Raw genomic sequence first — 9,350 nt, 5'->3', positions numbered from 1 at the left:
ATATATATATATATATATATATATATATACATGCGAGGAACGTGAAAATTACGGTGGTGCACCAGCATGACCGCACCCACTTGGCTGAAACACATAAATAAATAAATAAATAAATAAGATATATATGCATATATATAAATGTATATAAATGTATGTGTATAGATAGACAGATATTATATGTATGTATGTATGTATGTATGTATGCATTTATATATATGCGTATGTATATATTTATGTTTGTATATATATATATATTTGTATGTATGAATGTAAATTTTGTATTGTTTGCTTAGCAACAAATAAAAGCAGTATTGTTATACTTCGAAATAATTCCATTATTAAAATCTACAAACATACTCGTCACTCGCCGTTTCATTTTTTTTTGTTTTTTTTTCATCCATGCTTTTCTTGTGACCTCTTGAATGGATTTTAACTATCAAAACGATACATTCGTTTTCTCATTTTTGCACCTCTGTGTTGTGATATCATATATATATTTTTTATGTTGCATTCTTTAGCTATTGTCAACGTCGCGTGCGTGCATGAGTGTATGTTCGAGGTGGTCTTATGGCATCCTTATTCTTATATAAAGCAGGGATAGGTTGTGTTTTGTTTGTACAGCAATTTATATTACTATTTTTCTTTAATATCGATCATTTCTACAGATCCAAAAGACCCCCACATTACGATAGACTGAAGAGGCTATACACAATCAGGAAGCAGTATCAGCTTGCTATATTCGTGCACACAACTAATACATAGGAATAAATGTGAGAAGCCTTAACTTCAATAAATAAATAACGACTAAAATTATACGACATCATCTATCACATGCATGCTTTAGAGAGGCAATACAATACAATAACACACATGAAAATGGTAAAAGGTCGAGAAAAGAAAATCCTTTGAAAATCAAAACCCATTGAAAGGAATAGTGAGACGAAATCTTTCCGGGGAAAAAAATACAAGTAAAATCGAAACGACAATCGTTGGTTTGTGTATCGTACCTAGAGTGTAATGGTATATTCCTTCCAGTATATCAGAACATATGCGTGCCTGAGTGTGTATGTATGTATGTATGTATGTATGAACGTATGTATGCATGTACATATGTATGAATGTATATATATATATATATATATATATATATATATATACGCACATACATAGTCATATACATATATATATGTATATATCTATATCTTTATATATATATATATATATATATTCCTGAAACCTTAGTAGCTTCTAAGCTGAAGTGAAGACAGCATGTTCTTTGTCTAACTCTTTACCTTTTAGGAGGTTTTAGGTAAAATTATACAAATGTGTTCATCTGTTTTAATTTAATTTAACTATTTATGCAGCTGAGAAGAGCTCTGCATTTAAATTGATGTAATGGTTGCATTGTTCAATTAAATGGACTCGCTTGAAACGACCGTACTGCATTACCATTGGATAACCTGTTGCTTATTTTGATTTTAATCACCTTATTTTGAAACTGTATGGATAATACCGCACTAAATTCTGGTGACTCAACTTAAGTACCTAATTCATCGGAATCTAATTTTTTGCTGTACATATAAGATATATATAAATAAATCTACACACACACACACACACACATGTACATAATGACATAAATATATCAGCAAGAATATATATAGTTATATATATATATATATACTCCCCACACACACATAGATACATACATACATATATATATATACATACATACATACATACATCTATACATACATACATACATATATACATACATGCATACATACATACATACATACATACATACATACATACATACATACATACATATATACATACATATATGGCTTCTAAGGTGAGCGTCTTCTACTGTAGCGTCGCACCGAACAAAGCATTGTTATATTTGCTAGACAAAAACTGAAAGAAAAGATAGAAGATATATATATATATATATATATATATATACATATAAAAGGGATGACCACTAAGTGGACATCCGTTATGCTAGATGTAGACCCCATATGGTCTGACCACTAAGAAAAAATTGTTCTCAAGAAAATTCAGCAAACGCCAGAACGTAAGCGAGCAAGACAAATGAAAAGATGCAAAGATTAATCATAATATCACAGATATAAAAATTAATCACAAACCCTGTTTCATTGTTACCACTTACGTAATACTCACGTAAATTCCTGCAATTCATCAGTTTGATCGTCATAGCAATATATAATTTGCAGAACTATACACGAGACATCCGCATTCGATTGAGCATACATATAATTCTACCAATTACATTTGGGGTCATATTTCAAAAGTTTTCGTTTTGGCGCGCCAAAATACCGGAAATAATCCTGCAGAAAATAATTCTCTGCAGTGAATTTTGCCGGTTACAGAACATGGTTTCTAACGAAGTTATATGCTCTATCACTGGAATGTAGATAACATAAACAATCTCACTATTTAACCTAGAGAAAAGTCTTGCATATATTTACTGTTCCGCTTACACATTGTGTTTGTAATATGCGAGTTAGTTTGTTGATTTCTTTCTCTGAAAATCCTAGCTTGGCTTTGATTGTCACTCAGATATTCTCTTACAAAATCGAGTGATCGAGTTATTATTGCTATAAATGTGATTTCATAATCTGCATTTAGATGAATGTTTCGCAGCGGTTGTCCATATTTTTCCTCTTTCTGTCTGATTTTTTTTCAAAGAGATATTCATATCCGCAGGAGAGTTGACCTCTCTGACGGCACATACTGTTTCTTGTCTGTCTCAAACAATATCCGACTAATTATGTTTAGACTTGGCAGTTATTTGAAGTATTCTTTGTGTTGTTGTTTCAGTAAGAATTCAATAACAGAAGGATTCTCTCTATTTGTTCCAAGAGACTCATCGTGACACAAGATGTGGCAAGGATGGCCCTTTGAATTGCAGGTACAACTCATTTCTGCCAGCTAAGTGGACTGGAGCAACATGAATTAAAGTCTTCTGTTCAAGGACACAACGAGCCGCCGGCAATGGAACTCATAATCGTGAGCTCAATATTCAAACCACTAAGTCGCACACTTTCACTGAGTGTTCAAGTGTGTGAGGGTGTGTGTGTATGTGCGTGAGTGAGGGTGTCTGTGTGTTTGTGTGTGCGTGTGTCTGTGTGTTCGTGTGTGTGTACAGATATGAATGTGTTTACGTGTGCATTTGGGTATGCGTGTTTATGTGCGTGTGTGTACGCGCATGTATATATGCGTGCATAATTATATCGACACACATTCTACACAAACGCTTAAGTTATATTGATGTACACATTAAGTGATTTCCATTCTTTAATCTTGTAGTTTTGGCATCAGAACTTCATTACTTCTTCTATGCGTTGTTTTTTTATTTTTTCTCTTGGTTTCTTAGCCACATGCTTTAGTTGACATACCAATAGAACGTTCTTATAAAATATACCCTGAGGAAATTTTTCTGATACATCACACAGACAATCAATGTTATATATAATAGCGCGCATGCGCATTACATATCTGCAAATCTTTTATTGTTTTACACAACATTCACCAGTCTCATTAGTAAATTGCTTTTTTCGATAGCTATAAGAAAACATTAGTCGTAATTATCAGTTTTTCCTTGTCTCTTTAGCAATCTTAGATCACTTTCATTGATAAATTTAGATAGATTATATATCTAACTGGGGGTTGTTCTTTTGTCTTTTAATATTTAATAATTAGTAGACTTCAATAATGTTTGTCCTCTTTAAGCCTTACTTTTATGCTTTTCTTTTGCAAATTCCTATATATATATATATATATATATATATATTATATATATATATATATGTATATGCGGGTATACGGGCGTGCGTGTACCTCTGTGTGTGTGCGTGTCTGTGTGTCTGTGTGTGTAAGCAAAAATATAGCTTCTGGCAACTTATATAACTTCTACCATTAATAGCATGTAGATAAAGTTTTATGCAAAATATGTCTTGCCTTCCATTTTGCTAATTACGGTTTAAACAAAAAAACAAGAGAATAAAAATGATACAGAAAATTTGGGACTTTTTAAAGAACATAAAAAACTTCGATTTATTTATCGTTGTAAACTATGGATTTAAGATATAATTCACATATACATAAATGCATACACATACATACATACATACATGCGTTCTGTATGTGTGTGTATTTGTGTTTACACGCGCGCGTGTGTGTCTGTATATGTATGTATGTATACATACAGATATATACTGAAACGTCCCATAAATAATGCGGTCTTTTTAATTGCATGAACTAAACATCGGAGGGGGATGGGATAAACTACCTGCATCAGCTTGCTATAAATCAGATAGTAATTTTACCTTGAATTTATTCTTAGTGCAAGTTTTGAAGAGTGCAGTTCGATTTTAACAGCTAATTTTTCAAAGCTATAATGGAAGTGACTTCATAAATTCAGTAAAGACAAGAACGCAACGGAAGCTGCGAGGAATATTAATGCAGTATATGGGGATCAGACAATAAGCGTAAGCCAGTGTCAACGGTAGTTCCAGAAATTCCGTGCCGGAAACTACAGCCTAGAAGATGAGCCTTGTCCTGGAAGATCTGCAGAACTTGACGAGAACGTCTTGCAGGCCCTGGTGGAACAAAATCTCATCGTTACTTGGATTTGGTCATTCAATATAGCGCACTTTTCTGTCCCAAATTCCACACCTATGTCATCTGAGGAAAATGCGGTTAGTATGTATAAGATTTTCAAGCTGTTTCTCAATTTTCGCATAAACCTTTATATCATTCATTTAAAGGAGATGATTTATCAGACCATTTCCTTTTCCCAAATAGTAAGCAACTTCAACTCTTCGTAGTATCATAGTGAGCAGTGTCTTGGCCAATACGAATAGTAATAGACATAAACTATCACCTTCGAATATTCCACGTCTCATGTTCTCTTTTCCGCGTTTTTGTTTTCCTCCGATCAATTCAGTATTCCAGTGTTTTGTACTTTCATTAAGCATTTTCCCCATGTTTTTTTGTTATTCCAAACATGCTTATTGTTTTACTTATCCAACTGTGTGGTCCCAAGTCATATGCTTTTTAGTAATCTAGCCATGCTACATTCACTTCCGTCAATCTGCGTCTACAATTTCTAATTATCATTTTATCAACTAGTAAGTGATCTTTTCTTGCCCTAATTTGTTTCCTGTATCCTTTCCTCCAAGACACTGGTCATAAGCTTCTACATTAGTGGCAGACAGGTTATAGATCGAAAACTTGATGCAAAGTTCTCTTTCAAGGGATCCTGGGGGCATAGCAGCGTTCGTCCACTTGTCATCCAGGCAGGGACGTGACCTTCCTGCAAGCAGTCACCAAGTTGCACAGCGATCCTTTCATCTGTGTAAAGTTTTTCAGCCAATAGCCTTGTACTCCATCCTTTCAGGGACAGTAATCAAAGTAACTGCCGTTTACTGGGGTTGAAATGATCGATAGTTCCGCCTTCAAAATTTCTGTCCTTGTGCTTATCTTAGAAAGGTTAAAGGTCGCGAAGTAGTTGTGTTATTAGAGCGTCAGACAAATGCTTTGCGTTATTGTTTTTTTTTTTTACGTTCAAATCCAACCAAAGTCAACGTCGCTCGTCATTCATCCGGTATTAATAACATAATATACCAGTTGTGGACCGCGGTCGACAGAATCGACTAACACACTCTTAAATTTTGTTTTGTTAGGAATTATCACTTTTTGGGTGGTAGATGATAGAATCAGGAAGTTATGATGAAGTTATGTTGAAACTTTTCTAGCGTTCAGCTACGCCTCGTTGCTATTTCATAGTCGATAAAATACGTTACCGAAACATACTGCAATTAAAACAATCGCCTCTTCATCCTTCCTCCTGATAAATTGCTGACCTGAAAGTTTCATACATCATTAAAATTATCATCACTGATGTTTTAAAATTAATGACCTTAAAACACTGTTGTTTTTTTTCTGATATTACAAACACTTTTTATATTTTGTAGGGTGTGGTCTATTACTTTATTGTTCTCGTCCTATTTTAATGACTCGGATGAAAATCGATCTTTATTCACATTTTAACGACTGAACCTCCAATTTTTGATTTAATTACATGAAATAGAGAATACGACCAAAAGTTCACTTAATCGAATCTATCCAGCTTCAGTGATGTTAAGCTCTGAAAGAAATATACTTTCGCAGGAACATTCTCAACCTTTTTCAATCTGTGTTAGAAATTTTTTTTTTTTTTTTTTTTTTTTTTTTTTTTGTATTTCTAACACTTTTTTATAAAATGTATTCTAAGATTTCTCTTAGGCATAGCGATGTTTATAACTTACTGTTAGAACTCAATATACATATGTTTCGGATTAAAGCGTTAGGCAACTACAGATCATAATATGAAATTAATGGAAAGACCTGGGAGCAAGAATTACGAAATCAACTTCATTAGCTTACAACTGTTTCTGCTATATTACGGCGTACTCAGAGCTGTATTTAAATGCTTTCTCAAATAAATATGCACTTCATTTTAAGCGTTCAAATGAAGCCATAAAGTAATGTAGAATCACTGGGCACTGAGTGCATTGCATCTTACAACAGAAATAGCTTATTTTTTGAGATACGACATATGTGTTTTCATTGAATGATAGAACTATGTGTAAATAGAAGTCCCTTGGTTTTTATTGATACAGTGAAACACTAGATAATCACTTATTGATTTTTTTAAACATAGGTTTGACAATAAACCATCACTACGGTATTCTTCCATAATAATCTTAATGGTATCTGTTCTTTCTCCGAAAGTCTGTATGAGAGCACTAACAATGTACTGCAACATAATAAAATATAAGACACTAATCAATTATAAAATGCCCATATTACTATATATCTTCATTTCGCAAATATATATAAATAATAAATTGTATATGCTATTATATATATATATATTCAATTATGAAACACCATTTCTATTACTAGAGATAACTAGATTTTGAGTATTGGAAACAGAGACAATCCTTATAATAAGAGATATCTTGGGAATTACTAAAATACAAGCAGAGAAATATATTCTAACGCTCATGACATTGCACAAATACACAACAGGTGAAATATACCACTTGTAGATATTGCAAACATTTTGCATGGGGCATTTCAATATGATGGAAGAACTACACTGAACGCATGAAGTTACCCATAACTGTGCTTGGTTTTATAGTGAAAACACGAAATAAAAATATAATAAACCGATAAAATGAAATCCTTTTATTGATTAGAAGGGTCTAAAGACCATGAAGAGTGAAGGCAGTACAAAGACTATGTCACATAAGACACAGAGTCAGTTTTACATTAAATTACACTGCATTGTTCTCTTCGCTTCAGTTTGTAATCTCTATCAATTGCGTTTTCTCTCTTCAACCAACAACTAAGTTGAGTAACTGTGACGATGTTTGAGTAAAGGGGAACATAATCTCCGCTAGGAAGATTATAGTGAAAGGAACCATTTCTCCTCCAACCACGTCACCCAATCTATAGGGTATGAGTTTTAGTAGCCTATGATTTTAAACAAGATTATATCTGAGATTGTAAAACTTTTTGTTACATGAAATATACCCTTTCAAGCCTTCATTTGTTGTTCTACTCTTCGCCCATTGAACTACAGGTCCTTATTAAAAGAAATTTCAAAAACATTTTAGCAACACAACATATTTTCAGTAATAACAACTGATATTTTAGGAACCGACGCGAAGCACATCCAGTGCAGAAAAATAATAATAATAAAAATAATAATAATAATAATAATAATAATAATAATAATAATAATAATAATAATAATAATAATAATAATAATAACAACAACAACAACAGCATCGACGACGACGACGACGACGACGACGACGATGATGATGATAAAATAATAATTTCTTTTTTCATTTTACATACAGACAAAAATTATAAGCAGAAATATTAAAAAATTTAATTAATATTTACTCTCTATGTATAAATTCAATGTTGATCTCAATTTTAAATTGATATAAAATCTTTTAATCATTTAACTTATTGGTAAACATCAGTAATTGCATTTTTTTAATTAATTTAAAAGAAAAGCACTGCTGTTAATGTCATCATCTCTGTAGAATACAAAGCATTCTTTTAAAACGTTTAGATAGCGACAGTTTATTATAGTTCAAAGGAGAAATGAAAGAACAATTGTATATCATAGTCACTCGTTTCATTGAAGTAAAGAAGTCATCACTAAATATCTAATTATTTAGCATTACCACTAATGAACGGTGAAATGATAGAATAGTTGGTTCGTTTAAAACTTACGAAAATCTCTTCAAGTACTTTTCGTTCTGAGTTCAAAACCCACCGACTGAACTCTGCATTTTATCGCTCCGGAGTCGATAAAAGTAAAGCAATGTAATAAGGAATGTAATCAACCAGCCAGCTCTGCACGAAATTGCTAGCCTTCTCCTTAAATTAGAAATTATGGACTGATGATTTCGCAAGATCGTTTAAGAGTCGGAAAAAAGATAAGATAAAGTGTAGCATCTCTTTGATTTGTGACTGTTGCAGCACATCACATGTCAAAGGTTATGTTTTTGCAAACCTAAAGCAGGAGCTAGTTATGAAATGCCTAATAAAACTTACAATCAATCCTTGAAAGCCTCAAGATGCAATAGAAAATTGCCATCGTTTTGCATCTGTCATTGTGCCATGATGTCTTTACTAAAACAGTATACAATACTACACCCACTCCCGAAGAAATTAAATATATCTGTATATCTTTATACATACCAGCTGTGATAATCTTTTAATACAAGTTTAACACTGATGAACTGTCTTCAGTTATTGAATTAGTACATCAGATTATTGCTCCCCAGGCAATTAAAATTGCACTAATGAAGATTATCAGAATAACTCCCCCCAGTCATTACCTCCTGAATTTAAAGTTCGTTCAGTTTTTTTTCTGCTATGTTTATATACAACTAAAGCACAACGAATCTTATAAAAATATACGAGATATACTTTGGTTGTCATACATATGACCAAAAACAATGGCACCAGGTCGAATCTGCTCTGAGTTTTCAAATTCATGATATGACTAAATAAACAGAAAGTCGAGATCAATTTCCTTTGATATGTCCATGACATGGAGAGAACACAAAATGATCTTCATGGTAGACGCTACTACAAAAAAAAAAGGACAGAGATAAGATGTTTACTCAATTTTGTATTCAGTAATCAGACTCCTGTATCATTATGAAACAACATCCATTTCTTCTTTCCCCCAAGTAATGAACGAACTTCTATAGTTGATGAAATAGTTGGTGATAAAGAAGGTACGGTTC

The 9,350-nt window shown here is 32.7% G+C and overlaps 1 long non-coding RNA gene across 1 annotated transcript in view; it reads left to right on the top strand.

Moving 5' to 3' along the window:
- Window positions 1–6,249, top strand: part of LOC106868049 (uncharacterized) — a 17,893-nt gene extending 11,644 nt beyond the window's left edge. The window contains exons 2-4 of the long non-coding RNA XR_008264823.1: window positions 2,845–3,033; window positions 4,370–4,724; window positions 6,003–6,249. This is a non-coding gene — a long non-coding RNA (uncharacterized LOC106868049). The remainder of the gene's footprint in view (window positions 1–2,844; window positions 3,034–4,369; window positions 4,725–6,002) is intronic.
- The last annotated feature ends 3,101 nt before the right edge of the window (window positions 6,250–9,350 follow it).

This window comes from Octopus bimaculoides, chromosome 9, assembly GCF_001194135.2.
Source record: "Octopus bimaculoides isolate UCB-OBI-ISO-001 chromosome 9, ASM119413v2, whole genome shotgun sequence".
Taxonomy (NCBI): domain Eukaryota; kingdom Metazoa; phylum Mollusca; class Cephalopoda; order Octopoda; family Octopodidae; genus Octopus; species Octopus bimaculoides.
The sequence above is the reverse complement of the archived record's forward strand: the minus strand, read 5'-3'. Positions and strand labels throughout refer to the sequence as shown.